Source organism: Perissodus microlepis, chromosome 7 (genome assembly GCF_051167445.1).
Source record: "Perissodus microlepis isolate ML-2025 ecotype Zambia chromosome 7, ASM5116744v1, whole genome shotgun sequence".
Classification (NCBI taxonomy): domain Eukaryota; kingdom Metazoa; phylum Chordata; class Actinopteri; order Cichliformes; family Cichlidae; genus Perissodus; species Perissodus microlepis.
Genome location: NC_140467.1, coordinates 18,432,472 through 18,449,394, shown reverse-complemented (window position 1 = coordinate 18,449,394; position 16,923 = coordinate 18,432,472). Strand labels below are relative to the sequence as shown.

General features: G+C 38.8%; 1 protein-coding gene across 3 annotated transcripts in view; it reads left to right on the top strand.

Annotated features, from left to right (window-relative positions):
- Positions 1–8,923: 8,923 nt before the first annotated feature.
- The window catches only part of pparab (peroxisome proliferator-activated receptor alpha b), a 91,251-nt gene continuing 83,251 nt past the window's right edge, over positions 8,924–16,923 (top strand). For all 3 annotated transcript variants that reach the window (XM_084933961.1, XM_084933958.1, XM_084933952.1), the window contains exon 1: positions 8,924–9,179. The gene's annotated coding sequence lies outside the window, so the exon portion shown is untranslated. The remainder of the gene's footprint in view (positions 9,180–16,923) is intronic.

Sequence of the window (16,923 nt, the reverse complement as noted above, 5' to 3'; positions counted from 1 at the left end):
TTTGAGCCTAAATGTTATTCCTGCTGCACATGATAGCATGAATATAACAAAGAAAACAAAATTCCCTGCTACATTTTGATATTTCAATGTCAAACCAACTGTTTTTCATTTGCACTGGCTGGGGTGAGTGAGTTCATGGAGTCTCATGACCGAAAATAGAAAGCTCAACTGAGTGTGTTATCAAGGCCTGCCCCACATCTTGTTAAGGCACGTCTGCCAGCCCATCTAAGCCTATCACTGCGCAACAAACAAGACCGACATACACACACCCACAAACGCACTTGGTAGCATAGGTGCTCATCCTTTCAGTCTTGTCCTTAAAAGCAGGTCACAGATGAACTGAGAATCCCATTGTCTGTTTGTGTCACGGCATTTCTGGTGCTGTGTCTGTGTCAGGTTGACTTCTTGCAGGAAACAGCATATGGTGCAGCTTTTGTCAACAATAACAGGGTGAAGTGCAAGACCATGAAAGCCCATGTGATCACTTTACCTGAGATGACCTTTCCCCACATACACATGACTCACACTGCACTTTGCTTCCTTTAGGATGTAATATGAACTTCTCCGGATAAAACGAAACTAACTGGTTTGCACCAGGACCATAAATGTCTATCAGTTGTGAGGTACTTTTAATAAGTCTTGACTAAATTTGTGTTCCCTTTTGTAAGACAAATATTTAAAACAAGTTTAGTTTAATGCCCTCTTACCTGCATTGCTATAGGAAATGTGTCTGGTATTTGGTTGTGCATGACAGTCAAATTAATCTTCTCAAGCTCAAGCTGATGAACAAGAGAGAGGAATAAGTGACAAGGTAGCGGTTTCATGATTGGATTAAATAACATTCACGGAGACAACATGGACTTGTGGATCCAGATCATATGTACTGAAAGACCCCATTTCTAATTTGACAGCTTCTTGGCAGGCTGTTGGAAGTTAACTTCAGCACTGGAGCTATTAGCTTAAGTTTTGTTAAAGCACAGAGATGTGGCTCAACAGAATATAGTGTTTCTTTCCAAACACTGCTCTTAATTAAACTCAGACTCAGTTGCGCTTTAACATGTACGCCCTCCAAAAACTAGATGTGCTTGATGAAACATACATGATTAAAATGGTTGTGTTTTGTCTCCTGGATGGTTTCTACAGAATATTAAGGGTTTATCATATATCGAGTAAGGTTAATAAGGGATAATACTTTAAGCAGGAATTTAAGTTAAGCCTATAATTTGACATTTACATCAGAAACACAATTACAGTTTTTTTCCTAGTAAATACAAAGACAGTAGCTCAGATCCGTGCTGTATGCTATTAATAGGTGAGGTTTGTACTTAAACTATTGAAGTTTTTGCTCTGCATTTGCACACGGATTTCATTATGTGAACTTTCTAACTGGTATTTCAGTCAAAGTAATTAACAGGTTTCCACTTATGTCATTTGAGAGCTACTGTCAACAATTAGAGCAGACTGCTGATGACTGTAAACCATGCATGCTATAAGGCTTTATCTTACAAACTGTCAGGTAATTATTGCAAAATAACTTGTAACTTGAGCTATATGCATTCAGACTGGCAGGGTTGCTGTTTTCCACATGCTATCTCTCTTTGTTAGTTTAGTTAGTTAGTTATAAACAGGTTTCTTTATTATGTCAATTTTTCGTGATTAGATGGGTATTTCTGGATTTCACATTAGTGGATTAACTTAAATTTCTAGGTATAGTCATATTATTCGAACCTTTATTTAACCAGGGAGTGAAGCTCTTTTGTAGCTCTTATGCTTTTCATTGGTGCAAACATAGAGAGAACATGCAGTCTACACACAGAAGGGACCTACTCAAGTTTGAACCCAGGAACATCTTGCTGTGAGACAACAGTGCTAACCACTTAGCCACCATAGTGCCTATATAAATTATTATTCACTATAGAAAAACATACCAGTAAGTAAATAGTAATACCAATCTGAACTAAAGCATTGTTGAAAAGTCTTGAGTCGCCCCTCATGTCTTTACAATTTTACTGGGAAAAGAAGAAATAGGTGAAGTCCTTTTTTAAAATGTTTACCATCATACGTGGAAATACCTTATACAAGGCAAATACAATCTTTGTATAATTCTAGCAAGCTTGTTAGCTTGAAAGGCTAAAAAGCTTGACAGTTAATATTTGTTATGACCACATTTATTCTTCAACACAGAAGAGTTCTTCAGGCTTCTTGAATGACATTCAATGCTCTACTTTGGATGTTGGCTGCCTTTTGTTCTGTTGTCTGTCAACAGAACAAAAGGCTTGCTTCAATAATAAATAACACTGCTTCAATAATGTTGAGGTCTGGGCTCTGGGGAGGGCAATCCATGACTGATAGTATTTTTCTATCCAGGTATTGATGGTGAGTTTAGGACCCTTGTCACTCTGAAAAATGAAGCTGTTGCAAATCAGCTACTTCATATTGTTGCGTGATGGTTCAAATCTGACAATATATTTCTACGATCATAATTCCATCAGCTTTGGCAAGATTCCCAACATGACTGGCTGAAACCAGCAGCCTCAAACCACGACAGAGCCTCCACTCACCGTTTTACCTCTCCTTTGACCTTCTTCATACATAGGGACAAGGACTTCAACCAACAAATTTCAAATTTGGATTCATCACTCCTGTTGCCACTGATTTTTAGTCCGGTTCTTGTGTAATTTGACATACCTCTGCCTTTTTCTCTATTTCCCTTCCTTAAGAATGGCTTTTGACAGCAACTCTTCCATTGAGACCATTTCTGATGAGACAGAATACTATTTTATGCATGTGAAGTTGTGTTAAGTTTGGTGTTTTCAGCTTTAACTAAAGAAATGGGAGCAAATTATGTATTTTTGCAACAGGCTACTAGTAACAAAGTGCCTAATGACAGAATTAAAATGTGTTATCTAGTTCATCCCTTGAGTTAGAGACCTTTATATACTTAAATGATTCATAGGGCAGAAAATGGTCAGGTAGAAGGACTTGACCGAAAATGGGTGAAAAAGCACCCAGTGTCCAAAGATAAACTTTGAAAGATCTTTGGAAACCAATGAGAAGTACTGTAATTTTTCAAGTTCCATCCAGAACTCTGAAAATTACAAGAAGGCCTGTCTCCTTGGAAGGAAAATATAACGAAAGGAAAACTTACTCAAGACTTCTAGACAGTACTGTATAGTGTTAAACTTGTGTTTCAACACTTTTTTAAATCTGCATTTTCCACTTTTTAATAAAAAAAAAAATCCTGTCCATCAGCACTGTTTTGAAAAAAAAAATCTCCATCCTCACGAAAACAAAAAACAATAATGTGATGTCTCCAAAAGTTGATTCTGTTCATCTGGACGTAGCGTTTTTGTGGGAGAAACGTTTCGTCACTCATCCAAGTGACTTCTTCAGTCTCAGCTGACTGCAGGTTTCCCCAAATCTTATAAACAGCACATTTGCATAATGACTGAAACCAGCCCACTGAAGGAACAATGGGCTGGGAGGTCAGTTCCTTAATCTTAACTATGCAAATTCTCATGACCATTGATCAACAACCACTGACCAAAACCCACTGATCAAAGACCACTGATCAATGGCCATGAGTACCAGTCACAGAGAGTTGGTGAATGGCTGCAATCACAGCATAATGTGATGTCAAATGTGATGTCAAATAATGTGATGTCAACATCTGAAAAAAAAAAACAAGTGGTGTCGTATGTTAATAATCAGAAGCTTGGGGGGGAGGAATTATTAGGCAAACATAAGAGAAGGAATGAGTATTTGGACAAACTGCAGCAGCAGGGCTGGGAAACTGTCTCTAAGTTGAATGTAGTACCAACATCTGGAGCTCACTCTAACACCTCCATCTTTTAAATGTCGGTACAGTAACTATGAGTATATGTGTAAGCTGGAAAAGTTGCTGATAGAAATATAAACAGTAGTAGCATTTTGTCTCTGCTACTGGACAAAACTGTCTCATGCAGATAATGTAGCACATTGATGTTGCAAGAAAAAAATAAGGTATTTTTTTTAAAAAGCTCCAATTGTGATTACCTAAAATGTATGGATGTAATTATGTATGGACAAAAGACCAAATCAAGTAGAAAAAGCTACATTTTCCAAAAAACACGTGCACGGGAAAGGGTCATAAAGTTGATCTGCTACTCAGCAGAATCCAGCAGAGCAAAACTCCAAGAAAAACTCCAAGGACATTTATGCCACCAGCACGACTCTTGCCTTACATAGCTCCATTTCTATCAGCATGAAAGAGGTGGGCCCCTGTAAGCGAATGGAGTTCCATCCAGAACTGAGCTGCGAAAACAAAGGACCAGCATTCTGTAAACTCCCACAGGGTAGTCTGCTAAAGTCAGATGTAGTCCAATTTATTGTTTAGGGAGCAGATATTGGAAAGTAGGATGAGTGGGAGAGCTGATCAGATAGGGTTTGTTTTTAGCCTAGCACCTTTTGGCTTAGCCATCTTGTACTTCTGCTTTTGGCAAACAATGCCTGTTACCTTCCTTTCCCCAGCCACTGGCTTATCTCCAGACTGGAAGCTTGGTCCCTACAATAAACTGAAGTTCATCATGCAGGTGGGTTTTGGATGATTTTCATGCTGTAGCACTTTTTGATGATGCTACACCCAAACAGTAGTATTGATGTGAAATGCCTTTAGAATAGTGCTCTTTCAGTGCCATTACTCTCATGCTAGACACACAAGAAACAAGATGCAAGCTAGTATTAGAAAAAGATACACACTGCACTGTTAATTTTAGGTAAGTAAAAAAAAAAAATCTTCAGATTAAAATAGATATTTTTCCATTACATGACATTTAATAGACAAGACTCAGTCCTTTTGGACATTATTGTTTTTCAGCTGCTCTTTTCTAGGGGCTCTGTTGCTTTAAAATACTCCCAAGGTCTATTAAAGACACACAGTATGCTTAGCCAGGTCACAGTTTTCACTTTTTTCTTCTTTACAAAAGCTTTTGGGAGTCTGCTTTGGATCGGTATGGCACTGGAATATTTATATTCTGCCAAGCTTCGAGAGACTGGGAGTCATCTTTTCCACCAGCACTTTGATATATCCAAAAACATCCATGGTGCCTTCTATAAACACCACAACACCTTTTGCACTTATGCAGCCAAATATCACACTGTGATACCATGTTGCTGTTGGGACTACTCACTTTCGCTTTGGTAGTCCTGGATAGATTCACACCAAAATATGCTGGATTCCAACTGAACCTTTTCTCGTTGAAAGAATATACTTTCAATGTTCACCACGTTATCCATAGAGGATGGCGTTGATTGATTATACCTTTTCCAAGTTTGAAGCACACGTTTTTCAGAGCTAGATTTCATAAGTTAACCATACCCGCCCAAAAATACATACCTCAAAAAAATCCAACAAATATCAAATGAAATCAAATCGTCAGTTGGTTGAGTTATTTATATAAAAGTCAAGGTCATCTCTGACTGGTTGGCAAAGGCATAAAATGAGTTCTAACTTTGAATTTAGTTATAAGAGGTTGTGCAACAGCATGTTTAAAATTAAGCTGTTTATTTTTAGAATTCTCAAGAGATCAATGAAATTTGTCAGATTTTGATTTTTGCTTAAATAGTCCAATACAGGCAAAGCTCCACAATCAAAGTAGTCGATATTTCAGAGTCTTATTAAGGTTAAGGTACTATTAGCATGAATACACGTGATTACTAACTGGAAGTAGAGCCTTGTGAAAACTGAGTTGCAGATTTGAAGAAATAAATCAAAGAAATAGAAGAAATAAAAAGTAAGAGAAAAGTACCTGTTATCCATCTGAGGTGATCATTCTGTGATTCAATATACTGCACGTAATTATCATAGGATATATAAATACATTAAAAAAAAAACCCACATATCATGTAATATACCAGGTCTGAAAACTGTACGTTAAAAAGATGATATGTGATATGTAAAACATGTACCTTTTTTAATACGCTGCTGCTGTTTATGAAAAAGCCGTGGGAAAGGTAGTGTCAGGTCCACCCAACATATGACCGTGAACTGAACTAATTGAAGATTATGGTGGGGAGTATGCCATGCCTCTGCCAGCAGATAATCCCTCATCAGCTGCTGTCTGGACTCAGAATGAGGAGTGCATTTCATGCAGGGACTCCCCCTGTGGAGCTGCAGAAACTGAGAGGCAGCCTGTTTAATTACTAACCCCACTACAAGCTGGTGAAGTACTGAGACTGGGGTGGAACAGTGGACTAAGGTTCTGGGAGTCCTATGGTGTGGGGGGTGGGTAAGGGAATGCCTAACCCCCTGACTGTGGAAAACACGAACAATGAGATTTTGTTTAGACTGAAGGCTCTCCAGCTTTGCCTCAGTTGCCATTGTTCCCAGACTTTTTTGTTAAGCCCTCGCAGGTTACAAATCCAGACGCATATTGAGTCATTCATGAATCTGTCAATGACAGGGTGAAGCCGGTGTACGGAATCCTGCTGGGAATTTAATGAACATGTTTTCCTTCAGGGGTACCTCTGAAAGTTAACAGACTAGCACGAGGGAGAATGGGAGAAAGTTAATGACAGCCAAGAAATGTGAAATCTGATGCCAGTTTTGCTTTACAATCTTTTAGATTTCATGCAGCATTTTAGTGGATGTCTTGTTTGTAAGGTTGGTGGTCTGAGCACTGAAAAAAATGACTGAAGCTACCTTTAAGCCATTCAGAGGCAATTGCAGTTTATGCATATTTTATATAAAAACTGTAGTCCCATTTTCACAATCCTAAGCAAATTAATAGCTCTGCTACAAATTTATAAATATATAAAGCAGAAATGGAGTCCAGACACCAGTGAGAATTGTCTCTTTGTGCAAAGCAGCCTTGTTCAACTTGAGCAACACACTCTGTGTACAAATAAGCATTTCTTAGTGAACTCAGAGCCTCCAGAGCCTCCAAGGTCAAGCATCTCAGCAGAACCCCATAGCGGGAATTCACATCACCCTGGATGACGGTTAACACGGTTAACCCCCAAACAAAATATCTGTATTTGTTTTGTTTTGTATATGTAAGCCGGTTGTTGCTGGGACTCTCGATCAAGCAGCAGAGGATAAAAAAGGGCAATGATGTGCACTGACAAAACAAAGCTGAATTCAAAATATGGTAGTGCTCTCCTGATCCGGCGGATAACGTGCGATTTGTCATGTGGCAGAACAGAAGTCTCTCTTAAACAGTTTAACTTCATTTGATTTGACAAGCAGAATTGCAGTTGTTTCTTTGTCATTGCATTTGTTTCTGGAACAGCCTGACGAGCAACTGTTGAAGGCAAAACCAGAGACAGTCTGTGCAGACTCTGTGTAAGTGGTCTGAACATATCCTCTTTGTCAGCAAGTGCTCTGAAGACCAGCCAATGGTTCAGCTACCTTATGTAATTAATATTGTAACTACTTGATATAATCGATGTTGTCTTGGTGACAACTAAAGACAAAAGTGTGATTTTAACCACATATTTTTTTGTTAGTTTGAAACAAAGCAGATATGAGGTCACACAGAAAACAGGTTTTTCCAAATTTAAAAAGTTAAGACAGATATAAGACCATTCTTAACATTTTTGGGTGCAGCAAAGGAAAAATACACACACTGAAACATAACTAGGGATTGACACAAAGGTGAACATTTGCACCACTTTCTCTCTGGAAACGGTGAGAAATCCTGGATATTTCACATCATTTCCTTCCCCACATGCACTCACGGTAACTAACTCTTGCCCTGAGCGCACAGCTCTGTGAACCCGATCACCTCACCCAGTAATCCTTACTCCCTTAACTGCAGTTATATTGTCACATGAACTGCAGAGCTTGAAAAGCTGTGCATGCACAATCTGGAGAGGACACGTCACAAACAAAAGCCACACTCATGCAAAGCTAATCTCATTATCCTTGTCTCTATGCAGTATGGGGTCAACAGGGTTGCCTTGCTTGTGCCAGCGCACCGTGCCAGGATCAAGATGATCATTAAAGTCACCTCAGTGTGAAAGGTGGTGTTTGTTTGCTATCAAGAGACCTAGGCGGCCTGGCTTGGCCACAAAACATGTTGCTGGGCAAAAGTCATTTATGAGCGCCCCGGATGGAAAAGTGCAGAGCAGCCTGTGTTTACCGTCTGTCAAGTCTGGCATTTCAGAGCTATTCATGCAACAGGTGCAACTTAAGATTCTGTGAAAGCGAGCTATTCTGAGTGATAGCTCAAATCAGCATTCAAACGGCTGCAGAGTGAGTTACTGACTGCTCAAGTGCAAGCTACAAGAAGCATGCTAAGTGCTCCACTAATGACAAACGATAACCTGGTGCTGAAATCTCTAAAATGCAAAATATGACCCCCCCCCCCCCAGAAAAAACAACTTCCACCCAAAATCTCGGAGCAAACTGCCAAAGGGCACAGAAGCAAGAGTAAAAATGCTCTAACTGGAATCTAAATAAGTAAAATAGCAGTGAATCCCAGTGAAAATGAGCACGTATAGAGACAGAAATAAGGTTGCTAAAGTTGCTCAGTCTGAATATAAGAGTCCAAAACTATACTACTTCTGCTTACACAAACTTTACAGGTATTGCAGGTCGCTCACTGCATGCACCAAGGCATGCAAGTGCTCCAGCAGGAAATGCACTGCAGCCACATATACATCAGCACCTAAAATATCAACGGAGCAATTAAAAAACAACGACAAAAATAACAAAAAAGCAAATAAATATTTTTGACTTCCCATAAAACAACCAGTCAACCCCTGTCGGCTGTAATAACTTGCAGAGCAGCCTTCACGCACAGTAAACTGATTCAGGATCTCCATGCATGCAGACTTGTGGGGATATTGGGGACAGCAGCAGCGGATGAAACAGATGAAAAGCTTTCTTTGGGATGTGTATAATCCTGTCCTCACCAAAGCAGTCAGACCACCACGTAGATTATAACCCGGCGGATCATCACTTCTTTCTCTCTCTCTCTCTCTCTCTCTCTCCCTCTCTCGCTTCCCCCCCGGGCTATCTGTATTTAACGAAGCGCAGCGGTGACATAGATATTTCTTAAGTTTCCCTCAGAAGCAAAAGCAGTACCGAGCAGCTGCAGCAGGCTGGACTGAACACCTTAAAAGAAAGGCTGTTTCTCGGTTCCCATCCTCTCGCCTGTTGCGCTGTGGACAGTCGCAGCACATGGTGCGTTGTTGTGGTGAGTCGAAACTTTTCTTTGTTCTGCAGCACGACTGGAAATAGACCCAGAAATGATTTCACCTTTTATATCAATAGGAGCTAAAACGGAGGGGGGAAAGTGATATTGTAATATTTATAGCGTGGCTTGTATATTAGCGCCATGATTAAGGTGGCTTTTATGGTGTCAGCACTCCTGTGTAGCGCTGATAACTGGTTTGTGTTATATTTAGTGGCGTGTTTTATTTTTGCTGTGGGTTACGCGGGATTTATTTATTTATTTATTCATTAAATTGTTTTCAAGTTTGACACATATTTAAAACTAGGCTTTGAACGCTGCTGTGGTATAAAGTTTACTTCTGTTGTGGTTCTTTAAAAAAAAATTATTTCCTCTATTTGTACACAGGCGCCCATTGTTGCTAGGTGTCATGTGGTTTCAGGTTCACTGCCATGGGGAAGGGAGAAAAAAACCACATACACACACATACACACACACACAAGCTTTACTTGAACTCTGATGATGATGATAAGTGAAGTTCATGCAGCGCAACAGTTGTCTGGTTTCTGTGTAACAATGATGATATTAATAATAATAATAATTCTCCATATGTGGAGTTATAGTTTTGTGATTTTTGGACATTAAGAAGAGGGATACAGTACTGGCAAGGGACAATATTCTAAAATGCATTTCATATAAAAGAGAGACAGAGATTTATACAGGATAAAACATCATTTGCGGGAGTTTAAGGAGACTACTTGGTCATAAATCAGTAAATAAATTCATGCATATCAGAATACTTTAATAATCCCTAAGGAAATTAAATTATGTTCATAATGCAGTCACTCGAAATCTAAGTATGTCACGTATGTTCACAAGGAATCACGAGGTTAAAAAAAACACGAGTCTTGGCTTCGTCATTGTAGCTTTATCTTCATCTTGGTTTGTTTCACATCAGGTTTAGCTAGATGTTACTTGTGACCTTTTTATGAAGCTAAAAAAACAAAGTTGTGTGATTCACCAGCAGTGGAATCAATCTAATGTCTGAATAATGACTTGCCACTAATGCCTGACTGCTGGATTTTTACAGAAACAGCTGAAAACTAATGAAAACTAACATCGTTTATATCTTAAATGGCAAGTGCTGCTTTCTTCCTTTATTTACATTTGCAGAATGGCAACATCTGGAGCAACAATTCGAAAGACTCGGGGCTGAAATAAATTCCTGCTTTGTGTCACACCCTTGTGTAGAGACCTCATCGCCATTTTTCTGCCACTGTGTCACTCATAGATTTGTTACTATTTTAAATCTGTCATTCGACTGATCCTGAGTGAATTTGTCTTATTAACGGCCACTTTGTTACATATTTGCCCACATTTTGCACGAGTCAGCAATAACACAGTCGGCTTATTCTCGTTTTCAACCTTCATACCGCTGTCCAAATATGTCACAGGCGAGATGTTTATGTTTGTCCCTTAATGCTGCTGCACTCTACATTCTGAGTATTAATTTTAAGCCTGACTTGGAAAGCCAAGGTCACAAAAAATGTCATTGCAGACATGATTTAGTCTCAAAGTAAAAAAACTGTGTGATAACTTTAAATCATAACAATTAGATATTTCTATTCTGTTCTGTTCATTATTGATTATTGTTTTTTTTAATATCTGCTGCATAACACTAATGATGTACAAAACAGATTCATAAGTACCCTTATGAGCAGCATAATGGATTTTTCATGTAACCCAATGCTTAGATGTTTCCTTACTGCATGGTCTAATTTTGATGCATATACAATAAGTTATCAGCATGCTCCCATCATGTCTTTTTGTCTCTCTTTATTGAAAAGTAGCTAATTAGCACAGAAAAGTGTCACGCCTAGTAAGCAAATATTAACAAAAGAGTTTTAGGTTCTAATCCCTGTTGTGCTGCAGCAGACTATTAGCTGCCATCCTGCAGTGGAAAGAAGGAACAGGTGAACACTGTCAGCCAGCTGAGCCAGACAGGCCAATAAACCAGCCTCAGGACACTGCTGACTGATACAAAACTTGCCTTTAGTTTTCTCTCATTTCTAAACTCTACTGCTACTGCACTGAACACTAAGTACAGTCTAAAAAGTGCTGTTTGTCGTGCAGTCATGGTTCAAGCTGAATAAAATACAACAATATGCAGAAGTCATTTCCTCATTTCTTTGTGTTCTGTACAGCAGTTTATTGAAACATGCAAACATAGATGGAAGCAGAAAACACTGTTTGAAAGTATAACCATATTTATTCTTTGACATAGTCTGAACTCTCTTAGGAAGCTTTCTTGGAATTTCTTTAAGTAGTCTTGGAGAATAATTCTGCAGGCTTCTTGAAGGACACCCAAAGCTCTTCTTTGGATGTTGGCTGCTTTTTTGTTCCATTCTCTGTCAAGATGATCCCACACTGCGTCAATATTGTTGAGATCCTGGCTCTGTGGAGTCCAGTCCATGACTGATTGGTGTGGGGGGTTTTTTGTTCAGGTATGTGCTTACTGCAATGCCAACATTGTCATAGGGAAAAATTAAGTAATTTACCAACATAATTTAATCACTTTTGGACAGGATGTTTGAAATTCAGCCCCAAACCATGATACAGCCTCCACCATTTTTTACAGATTGCCGTAGATACTCATTGTTGTACCTCTCTCCTGACCTTCATACCTATAGGCACAATTTGTATTGAAAATTTCAGATTTGGATTCATCATTGTAAATGCATGTCTGTGGTTTATTTATGTTTGCCTTTTCTCTCTGTTTACCTTTGGTGGAGGGATCAGCTGTCAGATTTTTTTGTTCTATTTTATTACATGACTTTCACATACTGTTCACCTGCTCTACATAGTTTTTTAGAACTGCCACTTGTTCTTTTGTCCTCCACTTTCCTCACTGTTTTTAAGGACACACTGCACACCATGCTGAGATGTTCAGCTAATAGCTCTTTGGGATTCACCTTGTTGATGTAGACATGCTATTTTCTGCCCGTTTGCAGACTTAACTAATACATTAGAATTGAATAGAATAGAAAACTTTATTTGTCAATTTCTTCAAATGTACTTGCCATACAAAGGAATTGAAATTACGTTTCACACTGTCCCATGCGTAGACATTGACAACAATAAAGTGCAGATGCACAACAAAAAAACAGCCCTAACAATAAGGTAATATTGAATAGGGACCTAAAAATAAATAAAATAAAGTGTTCCAACAGTGTTCTCTGGAAAATAGTATACTAGTCTACTATATAATAATATAAATAATGCTAAAAGAAATACTAAAAATATGTAGCAGCAGGTGTGTGCAATTGCAATGCAGAGGTAGTTGTTTCCAGTCAGGAATGTTTTCCAGTTCTTGGTTACACCAAACAAATTAAATATTGTTTAAATCACTGTTTAATTTTTAAAATTATACATATTATTTCTTTTGACAGGTTGCCAATAACAAAATATCTAAAGATGCAATTTAAAACTGGGTCTTTGGTGTCTGTTATGTGTAGATGCAATACGGGTTCATCCTTTTAGTTGGGTGCGTTTTTATGCTTGAATTAATCATAAGTCAGTTTTCAGTGGCTCAGCAAACAGACAAAAAATGAAACATTTGTCTGAAAATGCTCTGGTGCAAGGACTGGACTGAAAGTGAGTGAAATAGCAGCCAATGTCCAAAGAAAAACTTTGAAAGACCTGCAGAAAGCCTGGAGAATTGTTGTACAAGACAGTTTCTAAAATCGTAAGAAAGTTGAAATATAAAGAAATGAGGACTGACTCGATTTGGTTATGTAAAAAATATGTTTTTAAAGTAGCATATGTTTATATGTGTCTGTGTTTGAGACTTACATGTGTATTACCTAATTCCCCAGTGAGCAAAGAATCTGTAGTCATGGCTGTGCAGTCATATGTGTGTGTGCACACACGTGTGTTTGTGGGACCGAGTGTGAACACATCCGCCTCCCTCCCCCATCTCTTCCTTGTAAAGCCAACGGCAAGCACACTAAGTTCATCTAAGGACAGGGAAATGCTTTTCTTTCCAGTATGAATCATTTAGGAAAAATGAGCCTCTGGACTGAATTGCCCGAGCAATTTGGCATGTTTCTCCATTCTGCTTTATTGTCTATTTTGGCTGAACTTGCAGTTCTTCATTTCACTGCCAAAAAAACTTCATGTCCTATAGAACAGGCAAAGCCAGTTTCTGAGTAAACCACAGCCTGTAAGCAAATAAAATAAATCTCTGCAAATTACTGCCATAGTTTCCTGTTTAGCTTTGAATTCCAAGGAAAAACAGTCTGCTGTGTCCGTACTGTAAATCCAGTGTCCCCCTTACACCTCTGCGTCTTCAAAGTTGTATGGGCTAAATGTCACAAAGTTGTGTTTTATAGTGTTTTTATGTGTTTAGATTAGTACTTTTTCTCTTTTAAAAGCCATTTTCTTAGCCAAATGTATCTGCTAAAACAAAAAAAAACTGCAGTGCAGTGAAAAAGGAGTGGGAGTGGGACTGGGGTGAGGGGAGTAATTTTGCAGTAATCCAGCTACCCCTTATAATTGTGCTGCCCCCCCCATGTAGGGAACAGAGATGGAAGAGGGGAGTGGCCTGGTTCGAGGCTTGGGTGAACCAGCGGTAGGCTATGGCAGCTAGGATCTCACTACCTATGTCCTCCAGCTCTAGCCTGAATTATGAAGGCCCGGGAATGGCAGCAAGCCTAATTACAATGACTGATTGCCCGTCTGTTGGCATTTCTCAGATGGTGATTGTTATGTATGTGTGTGTGTGTGTGTGTGTGTGTGTGTGGTGTATGAGGGGAAGGAGGAGGGACATTTCTCATTGGCTTTCCTTTTCCTTTCTTTGCATGAGAACAGCTAGTGATTCAGATCTGATTGGTTGGAGAGAAAAGAGATGTTTCATGATTTGGCGAGTCAGAGCTGGTGGGAAGCCAGAGATAGGTGATGCTGCATTGTAGCCTGTTCAACCTTTGGCGCAAACTCAATAAAAAGCGGTGTGTTACACTATGGAGGACGTATAAAAATTATTGCCTGAAAACCTTTTTTAAAACAAAAAACCCCCCAAATCTTGATGTGAAAAATGTCTTATTTGGTTTCTAATGTAAGAAATGTTTGACCTGATAACTTTTCACATTGTACCTGTGCCATTTTCCTTCATTCATATCCCTGTTTTTTTTTTTTAAATAAAACTAAAAAAAAGAGAGACAGAAGTCTTGAATTGGCCATTTGTATGTCAGCAGAGCACTCAGAGGTGTGATGTGTGTGTTAAGTGGGAGCTAGTTTGAGTTGGTCTGCCCTGCTTTGTCCAGTGCTTTGGCTTTTATTCCTCCAGTAATGAATTGTGGAAGCCTTGGCTTCATCTCGAGTGTCTCATAGCAACTGAAAAGAGAGAGGGAAAGCTGAAAAGGCCACAGGAGATCATGTGTTCCTTTCAAAAGGGCAAGACCATCATTTGGGCATTTTTTTTATGAAGAGGCAAAATTCAACTGGACAGTTTGTCTCATCCTCATGTGGCATTATGTGTTTTCTTATATTTGATTTATTTTATCTTTTTTCATATGATAATTTTGTAAATATATATTTTTGGTATTTTATGACTTTTTTGAGGCTGTACATGAACATAATGGAATAGTGGATTGAACTGTATTAATAAACATAGAGATAATTAAACTTGTAAAAGATGTAGAGTTGTAATTTTGCATTAATGACAGTTATATTCACCACTTATCAATGTGAAGGTTATTTTCAATTTGCTGATTTATAATTTTGTTGAATAGAAGCATCTGTTTTCTAATGTTCTTGAAGTCCACTGCAAAGTCTTAAAATATTTTCTTCACAGAGGAACTACTTAGAGTTATGAACTTACAGTATATAATTTGTTATGTAATCTAATAATGATATGAGTTTTACTGATTGAAAGTTTGTCATACTTTGATAGCGAAACCCACTTCATACAGCAGACATGTACATTTTTATTAAGGGTGACTTTTTAAATGTCTTAGAACCAAATAAATGAATGCGTAAACATGTTGCATCAGCCGGGGTTGAAGCCTGGCCATGTTTGCCCTGTGACCCAGACACTACCTGTCTGCTGCTATGGTTACAAGGACAGAGCAGGTTTAGTGGCCTGACTCCAGGGATTACTTTCCCTGGTCTTAACAATCAGGCCTGTGCCCCAGTGACTTTAAAAATGGACCACACTGAACCCTAAAAGTTAAGGGAACTCTGCAGTGTGCCCTAGTGGCTTTTAAAAGTGTCCTAAGTGCTGTGCAAGGGATTAGACCCATGCAACCTAATTGTTTTGGTGTCAGTGATTGCCCCTTTGTGATCAGCTTTACTCGCAGTGATTGAGTTCACAACGCTCACTAGATATAGCTCATAAGTGCTTGAGTTAAACACACATTTTAATGGTTTTGGGTTTTTTTTGTCTTTTAGAGCCATTAAGAAAAACCTTCCACGTATGTTGACATACTTTTTAAAACTGTTTACACATCAGAGCTTATCCGGAGATGGTGAAGAAAGAAGCAGAAGCTCAGGAACAGTTGTATTTTTTTTTTTAATATACAGAAGGTGAACACAATGACTTGAGCATCAATAAAATAAAATAAAAAATGTTAATCTAAAAACAAGCATGTATTCTGGTTTGTCTGGCTGACCAGATTTGTGTTTCACTGACTGTTCATCGTTGTGTATGTTGCCTTTGATTTAGTGATAGGTAGAAAACCCCACATGTCCGCAGAACTACCACTGAAGGTCAACGTACATTCGCCCAGGAATTTTAGTGACTTAGCAAAATCAAAGAGGCTTCTGGGTTTTTTTTAATCTAGTGACTTGCAGTCTTACAGGTGTCCACCAGATGCTGCAGGCAGCCTGCACTGTCCCTCACATGTTATCCAGCGTAGCTGTAATATCCACTTTGGAGCAAAGATTGGAACTGTTTCCATGGTATTAGGAATAAATGTTATTTAGCTGTGCATCATAGAAAATGGGTCCCATTTTAAGCTATTAAGCATCTTTGATGATGCATCTGTTGCAGAAAGTACACTGAGGCCAGTGTGATTAAAGACGTGTCTTTAATTCCAGTAGTTTAATTCAAGTTTCTGGAGAGATGATGAAAGGAAATGTTTGATATGAAACATTATATGGCTATTATTAAGCGCCGTTTTGAAGTTTGATGATTTTTTTTTCTCAGCAGCCTGGCTTTTAAATTATAGCCACGCATGCTTCGAGAGCTGTAAAGGATTTCTGCACAAGTTTTCAATATTGGTGCAATTAAAGAATGAAAACTTCATTTTTCTGGCAGTATAGTATGCATCTTATGTAAACCCGCTTGAGTAAGAACGAAGCAGGGTCGTATCACATGTTAAGCAGTGCAACTTCACAGTTAAATTTAGGAACAAAGCCTGCCCTGCTACAAGGCATGCTGGGAAGTTTGGCTCCTGGTGAAAGTACCTGCCAGTGTCCAGAGAGTGGCTCCGAAAATCTTTGCAAGGGCTGAAAATGAAGTTTGAAAGTAGAAGTAAGAGAAGCAACAATGCAGAGTTTTCACAGCTGCAGACTCAGCCTTCTCTTAAAGGGACACGGACATGGAAGTTGGAAATGTTAAATGCACTGTGAAACGGGGCATTTTTGCAGATGGCTCATATGGTGTCGTGCCAGCATTCACAGTAACAGCAAACATCGCTTTAAATTGCTCTCCTGTAATTTGCTATGACCCTTTTTGCACTGAATTAGAAAGTAAAGTATTACAGCTTGG